Source organism: Schistocerca cancellata, chromosome 5 (assembly GCF_023864275.1).
Source record: "Schistocerca cancellata isolate TAMUIC-IGC-003103 chromosome 5, iqSchCanc2.1, whole genome shotgun sequence".
NCBI lineage: Eukaryota > Metazoa > Arthropoda > Insecta > Orthoptera > Acrididae > Schistocerca > Schistocerca cancellata.
In genome coordinates, this window is record NC_064630.1 from 664,693,946 (window position 1) to 664,709,725 (window position 15,780).

The following is a 15,780-nucleotide window of genomic DNA, read 5'->3' on the forward strand; positions in this document are numbered from 1 at the left end:
TGACCAAGTCACACTTGAGCTTTAAGCATATTTCCGCTGTCATTCCCTAAGTTCAATGGCAGTGGTCACCAGGCCCGAATTATGATGGCAGTGGTCCACACACAGTTTTTACAGTATGTGTGTGGATCACCTCCATGAAGGCAAATTGAGTAACCCATTGCCGCCACATTATCCCCTAATATAGTGTGTTCTGCTACTCATAACCATAACTTCGCCAAGAAGCTCAATCAGGCACGTGCATTAGTTTTTGACTTGATTCTAGATCATGTCGGGTCAAATACACTACTTTTGAATAATGACTATCTATTTATATGGCCCGTATTGCTGGATGTTACAGATTAGATATAGACTTGTTCGTAAGCTAATCATTACCATTTGTGTGCTAAGGCAATAGGATGTTCATGCGTTGTAACCATAGCTAAGCAAGTGCTTTACAATTACATCTTAAAAATTTCTACACCTAGTCATAATAATGACGATGTTGGCTTTATATTTTCCTTCCCACTCCTAAGGTCTTGTTAGGTGATAAAACTTAGTGTTTAAGCACAAAAATTTTCCTCATATCATGACCAATGAATACTTCATAAATGTTAAGACAGTCGATCTAAGTACGTTACGCACAGGTTAACATATAAGACCTTTTCCTCAGCTATACCTTTTATTTCACTTTACTAGTAAATGCAACGTCAGGAGTGTAGTTCACTTCTTGTCCCAACAAATAACAATCATACAGTTTATGCGCAGGCGCAAGGTATTCTGTCCGCCTAGGCGGGCCTCGTGACGCTACGGTCAGTTCCAGTACAGCACTAGTGGCTGCCGCATCGCGCTCGCGAAGTAGGGCCGTGGCAGTGCCAGATAAGTTTTATATTCTGACGATGATTTTTGGATTTGTAGTTTTAGCTTGACGATGTCCACTATGGACAAACGGTAGTTACTGTTATTCTGAAGAAGGTTGGGTTGTCCCGACTGAGACCTAGGTAAATTCTAGGTAAACGGTGCAACTGAGGCTATTAATTATCAAAATTAAAATTAATATTCACACAGTTGCTGACAGGGCCGCGAAATGTTGAAGATATTTAGGATCAGATAGTGGTACCGAAAGTACCCTCCACTACACGCCATTAGGTGTCTTGCGGAGTATGATGTAGATGTAGATGTTCCCATATGGGACACGATGTCTCCCCATAGCTGACTGTTCGATGGTTATCTTCGAAACTGTCTGCAACAACCTTATCCGGTGTTTCAGGCAGACCGAGATGTGTGCTAGAGGTAACACCACAGTGCTCTAGAGGGTTCGTGGTCGAATGTGGTGAGATAAAGCATACCAACACTGGTGATATGGGTGCATAAAGCAAGTCCTAACCATTGAGAGCACTTGGAAATAGCCTAAGAACTCGGGGGATCGTAACATCGCTTCACGATCCAGTATAAATTCATTTACATTTATTTTATAACTAAAATGGTCACCTAGGTTCTCACACAAAAAAGCCGGTTCTGGGATATCCTGTGTTTACTGTGAGTTGTAACAGTAAAGGCGTTGCTCAAGACAGGCGGCATTCTGGGGTGGTTCTCAGGGACTGCTCGGCGTATTCTGAAGTTTCGATTTCCGGTAGTTAATCCCTGAGGCACGGCCACAATATTGCCTTAACCCCTCATGTGCCCCCTTGAGATGTAGCTAGTATCTATTCAGCGTGGATGTCAACAAGAGTCCTGCCTTTTCCATTTCCTTGAAACGTGTGAAACGTCAAATCATCTCAACAGTATTTTCTGTTCGGTCAATATTGTGTATAACGTCCCATCTAGATACGTCAACTAATAGTAAAAGACCGTTCAAACTTCGTACCAGCCTTATAAAGTGTTTATACTTGTATGTAGACAGTATCAGAGAAACTTTTGCATTGTTGCCCGCTGTTTTCATTTTTCGCGGCAATTTAGTTCGGTCAGGTACGCTACAAACTTGTGCCTCCCCTTCAAAGAGAGTCTGGTCTGAGAACAGACAACTTTGTATTCTTACGATTCGTTCCCTGGTTTTCGTTCCATGCTGCCTAACATTAGCTTCCCGTACTGACGGTTATAATCTCTCCCCTCCTTCCTTCTTCCATCTATTGTCCACATTAAACAATGCCCAGTCCAAGCAATTAATAAGCAAAGTATTTTATGAAGATTTGAGAGGAGCGAAGATTACAATAAACTTTCAAGTTTTAATATATTTTGTGTGTGGGATCTAAAATTTAAAAAACTCTCTCACACCGGCCTGATTTAACTTATCTGATCAGGATAGTAAAAACATGCGTATATTAAGGGAATTTTCATCGACAAAGCAGGCTTATCACATTCACACAGTTCAATACTGTTCTATCCTGATTAAATTGAGCTTAACTTAAATTCCATAAGGCAGTGAAGCAATTTCGAAGTCTCGGTGCGACGAAAATTGTCAGTCGATCTCCTGGAAACATTAACTTTCGGTGATCACATGGGGAAGACCGGAGATCTGCTGGTAAGACCGTGTTAGCCTATTTATTTGAAGTAACTGTATATCTTGAGCATACAAAACGGCAGGTTCGTCCAGTGTAAATCAGACGTTCCCCACTGATCCCGTGCAACACAGCGTGGTAAGCAGACACTGTCAATAATAATCAGTTAAATAATACGCGAACACACTTACTTTAGTTTAGTTCATGTATTAAATTCCTTCTCATACAGAATCTCATCAAGATGGCGACTAGCTCAACAATACATACATATACATCCTTCTTTCACGACTAATCGGCAAGAAGTCCCCTATTCTTTTCATAAGAGAAAACACAGATAGCAGAGAAGCTATTCCACGGAGTAAATGGACGCTCCAAGGAATAATTGGGCTTGAAACTAATTTGCATTGATAATCGGTAAGATAAGAAGAGATATTTCGAGATATGTACTGAGTTATATAATTTATAAAATTTCTGAAAATACCGCGGAGAGACCGCTGCAAGAGACATTACAAAGTTTATTTAGCGTTGTCATGTTGAGATGGCTCCAGTTCTTCTTGCCTAGGTGTCTGATTCTTGAAGCTGAGAATCTAACATCAGGTCCTCACGGTTGGTTTGAACTAAATAAGTTGGAAGATTGTTGTTGCAGAAGCTTTTTTTTACGTAAATATATTTTCCACTGATTTCCCCTCATTTTAGTACATCATACAGTATTATGATTTTTCACATTAACAAGGCCGATATTACATTTTTCGCGCCTATTAGTCAAAAACGCGTCCGATCACATCAGAGGCAACCTCACGACTATCACACTCTGCGGAAATAACAATATTCCAAAGGGTTTACAATTTTTCTTAGCAAATGAATTCTTTCTGGTTTTCGTTACATTATTTATTTGGATTTTTATTTCATCAATGAATCCAGAGATAGCCGGCCGGAGTGGCCGAGCGGTTCTAGGCGCTACAGTCTGGAACCGCGCGCCCGCTATTGTCGCAGGTTCGAATCCTGACTGGGGCGTGGATGTGTGTGATGTCCTTAGGTTACGTAGGTTTAAGTAGTTCTAAGTTCTAGGGGACTGATGACCTCAGCAGTTGAGTCCCATAGTACTCAGAGCCATTTGAACCAATCCAGAGATAAACATAGTAAACAGTACAGAATTACGTAATTAATAACAGAAATTTTAAGGGTGCAAATAACTCGTAATTTAAAATGTTCCTAAAAAATTAATTTTAACTGTACATTCGGAACTAGTACTTATAGATTATAACATCGAAACTAAAATATTTTATAAATTAATTCCTTATCATAAATTTTAGCTTGAAATATAACATACTGTGTAGAAAATTATATGAAAATTTTCAGAAAAGCAACTGAGATGATACTGACCTGCCCAAAATTCGAGAAATAGTACTGGTATCGACAACTACTGTTGTGGAAAAGTAATGCCAGCGGAGAATGTCCTGTTACGAGGTGCAGCCTGAATATCTAACTGTCGCCTTTTGCTATAGCATGAGGTGCTAGTTTCATATCTCAAAGTCCGTACTCTCAGCAGTTCGCATTTATCTGGCTGTTCATGCATCTTGGTTGTGGAGTTCATTGGGTTACTTCTCTTGTTAATTTGAAAATGTTTGTTGTGCAATGGAGGAACTCTGATATGCTCTTCTTTCAGTTTTCCTAACGATGCCAATCAAAGTTTCATATTATTAGCTTCGGTTTTTCATGTTTTTTAAAAACTTGTAGTAATTTATGAAATCGACTTCCACTTACGAATCATACATCTTACAGCTTCTACTATCATTAGGCGATCATTATTTAAAAAATATCTTCAGGGATACACTAAGCTGCTGTTTCAGTGTGATGGTGTTTCCATTGTGTGCAGTGGGAAAATTGTTAATGATAAGTTGTATATGTTAACATTCAAAGCTGTTTATTGTGGTGACGAGTGGTTAACTCAAATCGCTGCTAGTGCAGACTAGTTTCAATGTTTCAGTGTAACTGGGCTAAAACATAGAGAGCTAAGTGAACCTGGGTTCGACGCTGGGTAAATCTAACCAACTGCATTCTTCAGCCTCCTACAGCTACAGTTCACTATAACTCACTGTACGGATACTGACTGAGCGACCCCGCAAATGTGGCACTGCCACCACAGAGTTCCCATGGCTGCTGGGTGTAGGCAGAAGCTCTGGCACAGTCCAGTTCTACGAAAGGACCTTCTCTCACAAGAGGCTAAGTGTCATTCCTGGTCTTGACGTGCAGGTGATGTGAGAAGCTACGTTATGGAACCTTACCCTCCTGTCCCCTCCCCTTACTTACTGATTGGTTGTAATTAAACTGATGGTGATCTGAATGCTGCAGTGCAACTGTATACAACGCAGGAGGCAGAAACATCGTGGCTATGTTTATTAATCGGTGCGCTCGTAGAGTACGCTGAAAAAATAATAGTTCCACTTTCTGCCACGAGGTAAAAATATGGCGCTGCAAGCAATCAGTATGTGGTGTGAGTGCAGAAAAGATGGAGAAATGATCAAACACATGATAACGGTGGTTGTGGCATGCTTATTAGGACATGATAACAAATTACATGTGTTCCCTTTGTTCTTCCGCCCCAGCAACGTGCTGCGACCGTAGTGCGGTATACATAGTTGACGCTTGCTCACAGCACATTCAATGCAATCAGAGTGATGTATCGTCGCATGTAGTCCTTCGGATCAGGAAGAGTCCGGTTACATCCCTGATAGACAATATCTTTCAGATATCTTCACAACCAGCTGTCATATGAGTTTAGGTTGTTGTGGGACCTGGAAGACCATATATCTTGAAATTGCCTAGAGTTGACGTGAAGGTGTCTCGAAGCAGGTCTTTCGCTTGACAAGTCACATATGGTGTCGCCCCATTTTACGTGTAAATAATGATGGGGGGATAGTTGCGTTCTGTCAAAGCTGGAATCACGTGTTGCAGAAGGAGGTCCTGATAAGATGCACTTGTTACCAATCACCTAACAGGCACACGAGACGTCATCTCCACGAAGAAAAACTGAGCGAGAATGAAAGACCTTGTGAAGCCACCCCTCACAATCACATGAGCCTAGTGGAGAGGCTATTCCTGCAGATGTGTCGAAGTAGAACACAATATGCTACACTTCCGTGAATTCACAGTACCATGAAGAGTAAAATGTGCCTGTGCGTCCAGAGAATATTCCCTAGACACATCTCATCCATTTCTATGCGTGCCAACAAACGAAGGGAAAAGCCACAGATTTGTAGCCTATAATGGGGCTTCATTTGGTGCACATTCTGGATCTTGTAGGGATACCAGTGTCAAATACTCCGCAGAATCTTTGGAACTGTTGACCAGGGGAGAGATAATTCCCGTCACACAGCTCGAGCACTGGCTGCAGTATCTGAGACGATTGTTACAGGGTAGGCTATATCTACAGCAACTTCATCAACAACTGCCATGGGAACTGGATGCCTCGCACTCCCTGGTACACCAACTGATTCACCGGTTTCTTCAAATTTCTTAGTCACATTCCTTAGCCCATTTATTGACAAGGGACCTGCTGCTTCTGACGGTGATATTCCCGCAATGTAGCGGTGCTGTTGCTGCCGTTCCGATAAAACTACTTTACCAGCAGTGTAATGTATTTCTTTTCAATAATCATTGCGTTTCGTGCGAAAATATTCAGTTATCTTAACCCTTTCCGCCAACAGTCACTACACAAAAGAAATCAAAAGTCATGGCCAAGCGACAGACAGGATATTGACGTCAAAACAGGAAGCAATTCACATTATGTCGGCTTACAGCACCATATTTTCACCTGGCGGCAGAGAGTAGAACTATTAATTTTTCAGCATTCTCCGCGAGTGCACCGATTAATGTACATACTTACGATGTTTCAGCGTGATGCGATATAGAGCCCGCACTGCACCACTTGGACGCCACCAGTTTAATTATAACCAGATGGTACATAATGTAATACCACTGCCGACATTGGATATCATTAATTAAGCTGAGATACGTATTAGTGTGGGAAGGTAATAGTCTCTAGTTACTAGTCATTTATTCAATAGAAATTACTCAGGTTAATTAGTAACGGTAATAATTGACGCACTATAAAAAGACTGCATGACGAATCGAATGTACGTGTGGATACATTCTTGCGGCAAACGAGCCCATTTCCTGACTGAAGGTATACGACGTGTATGTGCGAATCTGCTCTTTCGGACGAACAACGTATTGGCCTCTCCGCTGTTAAACATATGCCACCAATGAATGTGGTACTCCTGAACCCATCGATTCCATTATTAGCTTGAAAGTCGTGGGATCCCAACCACCTCAAGCGGTAACATCGCGGAACGATAACTGCAGTTTAGACAGACCACGATCCTACCGTTGTCGAGTTACGACGCGTAGATGCGTCTCCTTCTTACCAGAGGTATAAGGCAACTTTCAGTGAAACATTAAAAGTAAAGGCAGTAACATTAATTATTCAATGAAATTCAACAGTTAAATCCAGAGGCGAGAGCGGATAGCTGGAATGAGGAAATTGAAGATCTTTACGAGGGGGAGAAATTGCTGATGACATGGTAGAAGAAGAACACGAGTCGACAGGGAAGAGATAGGGGATCGAGTATTAGAATCAAAATTTAAGAGAGCTCTGGAAGATTTAAGAGCAAATAAGTTAGAAGAGACAGATAACAAGCAAATAAGTTAGAAGAGACAGATAACATTCCATCGGAATGTTCACGCTGGTGTTTATAATGTACGAAACCGGCGATATAACGTCAGACTCCTGGAAAACCACCATCCACACAATTCTGAATATTTGCAAGAGCCGACAAGTGCGAGAATTATCATGGAATCAGCTTAACAGCTCATGCATTCAAATTGCTCGCAAGAATAATTTACAGAAGAATGGAAAAGAAAATTGACAATCTGTTAGGTGACGATTAGTTTGGCTTTAGAAAAGGTAATGTCACCAGAGAGGCAGTTCTGACGTCGCGGTTATAAGGGAAGCAAGCCGAAGAAGAATCAAGACACGTTAATAGGATCTGTCGACCTGGGAAAAGTGTTCCACACTGTAAAATGGTGCCAGATGTTCGAAACAAGGAAAGAGGAGTAATATACAGTATGTACAAGAACCAAGAGGGAATAATAACTGTGGAAGACCAAGATTGAAGTGTTCGAATTAAAAAGGATGTAAGATAAGGATTCAGTCTTCCGCCCATTCTGTTCAATATACGAGGTGCATTCAAGTTCTAAGGCCTCCGATTTTTTTTTCTCCGGACTGGAAAGAGATAGAAACATGCGCATTGTTTTAAAATGAGGCCGCATTCATTGTCATTACGTCCCAGAGATGGCAGCACCGTACAGCAGATGGAATTTTACCTCCAGCGGCGAGAATGAGAACTGTTTTAAATACTTAAAATGGCGACGTTTTCCTTACTTGAACAGCGTGCAATCATTCGTTTTCTGAATTTGCGTGGTGTGAAACCAATTGAAATTCATCGACAGTTGAAGGAGACATGTGGTGATGGAGTTATGGATGTATAGAAAGTGCGTTCATGGGTGCGACAGTTTAATGAAGGCAGAACATTGTGTGACAACAAACCGAAACAACCTCGGGCTCGCACAAGCCGGTCTGACGACATGATAGAGAAAGTGGAGAGAATTGTTTTGGGGGATCGCCGAATGACTGTTGAACAGATCGCCTCCAGAGTTGGCATTTCTGTAGGTTCTGTGCACACAATCCTGCATGACGACCTGAAAATGCGAAAAGTGTCATCCAGGTGGGTGCCACGAATGCTGACGGACGACCAGATGGCTGCCCGTGTGGCATGTTGTTGCCAAGCAATGTTGACGCGCAACGACAGCATGAATGGGACTTTCTTTTCGTCGGTTGTGACAATGGATGAGACGTGGACGCCATTTTTCAATCCAGAAACAAAGCGCCAGTCAGCTCAATGGAAGCACACAGATTCACCGCCACCAAAAAAAATTTCGGGTAACCGCCAGTGCTGAAAAAATGATGGTGTCTATGTTCTGGGACAGCGAGGGCGTAATCCTTACCCATTGCGTTCCAAAGGTGCATCCTACGAAAATGTTTTGAAGAACAAATTCCTTCCTGCACTGCAAGAAAAACATCTGGGAAGGGCTGCGCGTGTGCTGTTTCACCAAGACAACGCACCCGCACATCGAGCTAACGTTACGCAACAGGTTCTTCGTGATAACAACTTTGAAGTGATTCCTCATGCTCCCTACTCACCTGACCTGGCTGCTAGTGGCTTTTGGCTTTTTCCAACAATGAAAGACACTCTCCGTGGCGGCACATTCACCAGCCGTGCTGCTATTGCCTCAGCGATTTTGCAGTGGTCAAAACTGACTCCTAAAGAAGCCTTCGCCGCTGCCATGGAACCATGGCGTCAGCGTTGTGAAAAATGTGTACGTCTGTACGGCGATGACGTCGAGAAGTAACGCCAGTTTCATCGATTTCGGGTGAGTAGTTAATGAGAAAAAAAATCGGAGGCCTTAGAACTTGAATGCACCTCGTATATCAGGTCTTAATTTCAGGAACATTGGGGCACAGCGTTGTACACAAGTGGAACATTGACTATCAGAAAACTGGAATAGAGGAGAATCGAAGGGTTTGAGATTTGTTGCCACAGAAGAATGTCGAAAATTTGGTGGATTGGTGAGGCAAGGAATGAGGAGGTTCTCCGCAGAATCGGTGAGGAAAGGAATATACAAAAACCCCGACAAAAAGAAGGGACGGGATGATAGGACATACGTTAACACGCCAAGGAATAACTACCGTGGTACCATAAGGAGCTGTAAAAGATAAAAACTGTGGAGGAAGACAGAGATTGGAAAACAACAGCAAATAGCTTAGGACGAAGGTTGCAAGTGCTACTCTGAAATTCGTATCGGGATGCATAATAAAAATGGTGGGCACAACCACAAAATTATTGAAAGACAATTTCGTTCTTCACCTTGACTGTATTATTATTACAGTCATTTATTCACAAGGTCACATGATTTCGGCGATGTGCCATATTTAAGCGCTTGGCCGTATCTTAGTAATTTTACGAACGCTGCAAACGCCCACGCAAAGTAACTGTGAAATTACGAGAAAACCAGTCGGCACCGAGGAGCGGCACATGGCAGAAATGATGTGACTGTGTGAAATAAACGACCGTGGAAAAAGTAACTGTCTTCAGATAACAATGAAAAGCATTCATCTGAATGACAAACCCACTGCACAATCCTTCCATATGTAGGGAATGTTGGTGTCGTTACTTCTACTTAACTAATTCTTTGCATACCCAAGTATGTATTCTGCTTTTTGCCAGTTTTACTCTTGTTCCGTGCCGTCAAATTGGTGTTCAATTTCAATGGCTAGGAAGGTAAAATAAATGTTATGGGACACCGGGTGTAAGTTAGATTGTACGAGGTGTTTTACTCTTATTCCATGCCGCCAAATTAGTGTTCAATTTCAATGGCTAGGAAGGTAAAATAAATGTTATAGGACACCGGGTGTAAGATTGTACGAGGAGCGTTCAATTAGTAATGCAACAAACTTTTTCTGGACAAACTTCGGTTGAAAAAATGCGGAATTCGTTGTGGGACATCGCTGTGGGACATTGTGGAATATTCTTGCTTCAGACGCTATATAATCATGAACTTACAATACATGGCATCGATGTACTCGAAGCAGAGAGCTATCGTTGTGCTTCTTTTCGCGAAAAACGAGAGCATTGCAAATATTCATTGGCCGTTGCAGAATGGCTACGAATACCTGACACTGAATAACATCACGGTGAGCCGTTGAGCGCGGCCTCTGTCATCATGGGAAACAGGTGGAGCAAACCGCCCCATCTACCGCTTGCCGACTGGCCGCATATACACTCCTGGAAATTGAAATAAGAACACCGTGAATTCATTGTCCCAGGAAGGGGAAACTTTATTCACACATTCCTGGGGTCAGATACCTCACATGATCACACTGACAGAACCACAGGCACATAGACACAGGCAACAGAGCATGCACAATGTCGGCACTAGTACAGTGTATATCCACCTTTCGCTGCAATGCAGGCTGCTATTCTCCCATGGAGACGATCGTAGAGATGCTGGATGTAGTCCTGTGGAACGGCTTGCCATGCCATTTCCACCTGGCGCCTCAGTTGGACCAGCGTTCGTGCTGGGCGTGCAGACCGCGTGAGACGACGCTTCATCCAGTCCCAAACATGCTCAATGGGGGACAGATCCGGAGATCTTGCTGGTCAGGGTAGTTGACTTACACCTTCTAGAGCACTTTGGGTGGCACGGGATACATGCGGACGTGCATTGTCCTGTTGGAACAGCAAGTTCCCTTGCCGGTCTAGGAATGGTAGAACGATGGGTTCGATGACGGTTTGGATGTACCGTGCACTATTCAGTGTTCCCTCGACGATCACCAGTGGTGTACGGCCAGTGTAGGAGATCGCTCCCCACACCATGATGCCGGGTGTTGGCCCTGTGTGCCTCGGTCGTATGCAGTCCTGATTGTGGCGCTCACCTGCACGGCGCCAAACACGCTTACGACCATCATTGGCACCAAGGCAGAAGCGACTCTCATCGCTGAAGACGACACGTCTCCATTCGTCCCTCCATTGACGCCTGTTGCGACACCACTGGAGGCGGGCTGCACGATGTTGGGGCGTGAGCGGAAGACGGCCTAACGGTGTGCGGGACCGTAGCCCAGCTTCATGGAGACGGTTGCGAATGGTCCTCGCCGATACCCCAGGAGCAACAGTGTCCCTAATTTGCTGGGAAGTGGCGGTGCGGTCCCCTACGGCACTGCGTAGGATCCTACGGTCTTGGCGTGCATCCGTGCGTCGCTGCGGTCCGGTCCCAGGTCGACGGGCACGTGCACCTTCCGCCGACCACTGGCGACAACATCGATGTACTGTGGAGACCTCACGCCCCACGTGTTGAGCAATTCGGCGGTACGTCCACCCGGCCTCCCGCATGCCCACTATACGCCCTCGCTCAAAGTCCGTCAACTGCACATACGGTTCACGTCCACGCTGTCGCGGCATGCTACCAGTGTTAAAGACTGCGATGGAGCTCCGTATGCCACGGCAAACTGGCTGACACTGACGGCGGCGGTGCACAAATGCTGCGCAGCTAGCGCCATTCGACGGCCAACACCGCGGTTCCTGGTGTGTCCGCTGTGCCGTGCGTGTGATCATTGCTTGTACAGCCCTCTCGCAGTGTCCGGAGCAAGTATGGTGGGTCTGACACACCGGTGTCAATGTGTTCTTTTTTCCATTTCCAGGAGTGTAGCTGTTGTCTCTTGCAGCGTCCGACTGTGCGGACACTCTCATCCGTGGTGATCGACGGATTGCAGTCAGACCCCTTGCAGCACAGCTTGACGTCCCTATTGGTAGTGCTGACCCACTCGTCCAGCAGCTGGGGTGTGTGCCCGCTGGCCTCCTCGCCACATAACAAAAGACTATAAAGAGCAACGACGGGCGCTCTGTGCGGAATCGCTTGAGCGTTACGAGGCTGATCGTGACAACTTTATATCGAACATCGTCACAGGAGATGCAACATGGTTTCATCACTTCGAACAGGAAACAAAACGGCTTTTTTGAAGAAAAAGTTCAAAGACGCACTCTCTACTGGTAAAGTCATGGTGACGATCTTCTGGACTTTAAACGGGTTATTCTGTTTGATGTCCTCCCTCATGGTGAAACGATTAGCTCTGAAGTGTAAGCCGCGCGGTTTGAGGCGCCATGTTATGAATTGCGAGGCTCCTCCCGCCGGAGGTTCGAGTCTTCCCTCGGGCATGGGTGTGTGTGTGTTGTTCTTAGCATAAGTTAGTTGAAGCAGTGTGTAATAGAGATCTGCATGACCGAGTAAGCGAGCACAAAATACGAGGTGGGGCGAGCACACCCTAACTGGATCGGCTACCCGCACTAATTCTTGTGACCGAGCATAGAAGCCGTGACCGAATACGTAGCACATAACTTCAAACACATTACACGTGCTATTATCCGTGTGACACTGCAGCCAGTACGGGCTTCTTATTTGTGGTGTGTCTCTCTCTGTAATCATGCAGCGCGAGGAAGCCAGTGTAGTAAGACGTAAGATTGAAACCAATGTTTACACATTAAGAAACGGGAAGGTCTAAAAAGCCAAGTATGGAGTACATTTCTGTTGGTTGTAGACGAAAACATTGCGTCTGCTGGGTACGTATCGTGCATAAACTACTCCACTTTATTGTTTTTCCAGTCGGGAACCACTCATTTAAAGAAACACAGTAGCAAGAAACCTCACAAAGATCGTGTCTTTGGCCGTCCTTCCGTTATCTTAATATGCTTGAAATAAGTGAAAAGCAGGAAATTCTTAACAATGTGCGACAAATGTGTGCTACGTACGCAGGTACAACATTCAATCATTAACATAATCGTTTTTGCATAGTTAGTGGAAAGTGTATTATAGAGAAACGGGAATGTCGTGACTCGTATAATATTTCACTACCGTAAAACATCTCGTTTTTATCGGAACGGGGGTTGGGTTGTTTGGGGGGGAGAGACCAAACAGCGAGGTCATTGGTCTCTTACGGGAATGTTTCGATGATTTCCATATCAGTTCTGTATTACTTGTCTCTTTTGTTTATTATCATAGATCCTTCAAGTACTGTGTCATCACCACCCAGAAAGAGAGCTCGTTTCAAGGAATGGAGGAACAACAGATCATCCGCAGCAGATGAAGTAGATCTGTACATTTTAATGCACCCCGGAGATGATGATGATGATGACATCTTAAAGTGGTGGAGCAGACATGAAACACATCTGCCAGGTTCGGCTGCAGTAGCAAGACGTATTTTATGTATCCCAGCAACAAGCGCACCTAGTGAAAGGTGCTTTAGTAAAGCCGGCATGTTACTAACAAATTGCCGCAGCCAATTAAATCCGGAACGCGTTAGTGATTTCCTGCTGATCGATAATAACTATAATTTTGTTTATGTTGCAAACAATTGAAACGTATGACAAGTTACGTCTGTAAATGTTTAATGTTATTTGTATGCTTTCTTTATGAAGATGGTTGTCTTCTAGATTACAGGGAAAGCACGTATTTAATGTTTCCTATAAATGAAAGGAAAAATATCTCTTTTGTTTGGAAATGAGACTCGTCTTCTATCCACGATTGTATTGAAATATCATTTTACTTTCCAGGTGCTTTATGAATTTAGCTGTGTCACGTACCCGTTCTTGGAAATGTTACTTTTGTATTAAAAGAGAGCGAGAGAGAGAGAGAGAGAGAGAGAGAGAGAGCGAGAGAGAGAGATAGAGAGAGAAGAGAGAGGCGTTGGATTTGTACAGTACAGTACAGAGCAGCGAGCCGGGGCGAGGCGAGGTGAGACGTCAGCGGTGACCGGTCATGCTCGGTTATCCGCGTGTCCGGAATCCGGACAACAGACATGGGGCGAGTACGTGACCGAGCCGAGTCGTATGGGACTGGACACGAGCTGCTCGGTCCCCCCGTCAACAGGCAAGCCGTGACCGGTCAAACATGGAGCGTTGCAGCACTCTAGTGTGTAAGTCTAGCGATCGATGACCTCAGCAGTTTGGTCCCTTAGGAATTCACACACGCACATTAATTCTGAAGTGTACTGTTCTACCCTCAGGAAATTGAAGAAACAACATCAGTGTGTTCGTCACAACAATAATGTAAGCGAACTTATGCTTCGCCATGACAACGAAAGGCCTCACAGAAGTCGATGCACGCTAGGGAAGCACAGAACTCCATTTTACTGTTGTTCCTCATCGACCCTAAAGCCTGGATCTCGCACCTTCAGACTTCCATCTGCTTGTCACATTGGAGGATGCACTCCGCGATAAGCAGTAAGTGGTTGATGGGGAGGTTATTGATGCGACAAGACGTTGACTCCGAGGTCGACCAGTAGTGTGGTAACCTGCGGGCATACAGGCCCTTCCGGTAAGGTGGCGAAGGACCGTCACACTGAACGGAGATTATGTTATGATTATGTTATGATTTGGCTTTAGTAGCCAAAAGAATGGGGAATAATATGGTGTACTGGAATCCTAAATACAATCAACCTGCTTTCAGGAAAAAGAGTGTTGAATTACTAATTAAAGGCCCCTCGTAAAAGTAATGTCTCGATCACTTAATACTTTTACTAAGCCCGAACATAGTTTTCGGCTTCTTTGTCAATATCGGATGTAAAAATTTAGCAGCTGCGCTACACTCCTATGTGTTGCTGCTGAAGTTTTAGTCTGATGATGAGCGAAAAGCCGAAACCGGTAATTAACGTTAAGGAAATAGCTCAGTCCGATACGAAATCACCTGTCTGTACAAGGTGGATAAGCGTCCTCATTTCGCGGAGTCGGGTGAAAGACCTATCGTGATATGTAAAGTTTAGCACAGTAGATATAGTCGTGACATCTCACACACAACCTGTCAGAAGATCGAGAAAAGACTGAATTGTGAGAAACATGATTATAGGTTTTTTGAAAGTGTTGATGTCGGCTTTTCGCACGACGTGAAACACTCGATTATTTTGAGGAGTTGAACTGGATCTGACGAAATTTTTCGTAGTAAGGCCGAATAATTAGGTGGTTTCATGTTCGCATTTTTCTCCGCCGCTGTGATCCCTCATGCAAAGGTCAGAGAGCCGTGCGCAGACCTATGTGGGGTGCCCGCCACGTCGCGCAGGTATAAATACGAAGTTGGTTTTCCTGCACTTCCAGAGGCTCTGCCGGTCGCTAACTTTGTGTGCCGTGCCGGCACAAGTGCTGCGACATACTGCATGCACCGCGGTCGGTTCTTTACGCGATTCTTTCCGCTCTTTGCTCTCGCACAGGTTTTAATGTTTTTAATTAAAATCCCGTATTTTAGACATCTTTTGTGCCTCTGTGTGTGGTCAGGCCACTCGGATTCTGGTCGACTCAGCTTACGCATTCAAAAGGGCTACGCCGTTAATCAAATTTAGTGTACTTACCTTGAAGTTGAACCATTAGATGAGCTGCAACATTCAGATCTTGTTTCCACATGCTTTCTAATCATCATTTATCAAACTTCCTTCATAGGGCTATAGTTATCTGGTAGCGGAAGTAACGAATGTGTCTAAAATTTTCATGACTTCTTGTGGTAGAACTCCTCTACCAGCCTCGTCTGAGGTTAATTAATGGTCTTCGGCTTATTGGTTACTCCGACCGAACTGACCAAAGTTCATGATACGCCACGATTCCTCCGAAAGAATAATCTGCCACATTAATCTAAATGGTATTCACAGGAA